Here is a 276-nt window from a genome sequence, read left to right as displayed (position 1 = left end):
GGCTGGAGTTGGCTCCGTGAGATGTGAGAGAAGCTTCTGGCAGCTTCTTGCAGAAGTCACCCCTGCGGCCCCCCCGCAGCCACCAAACCCAGCACCATCGGCCTAAAATACCTGATTTGGAAGAGTCACGGGAATCGCCGTGCAGGAATAACTTGGGGTTAGAAATCACCTGGCTCTGGGATCGCAGGAGAACAAGCCAAGGAACCCTTCTCTTGTTTGGAGCTCAGGGGAGCGGGCGGCTGGTGGGGCGGGGGGAGAGGCCGCCAGCACCAGGCG

Source organism: Apaloderma vittatum, unplaced genomic scaffold (genome assembly GCF_000703405.1).
Source record: "Apaloderma vittatum isolate BGI_N311 unplaced genomic scaffold, ASM70340v1 scaffold25191, whole genome shotgun sequence".
NCBI classification, from domain to species: Eukaryota; Metazoa; Chordata; class Aves; order Trogoniformes; family Trogonidae; genus Apaloderma; species Apaloderma vittatum.
The sequence above is the reverse complement of the archived record's forward strand: the minus strand, read 5'-3'. Positions refer to the sequence as shown.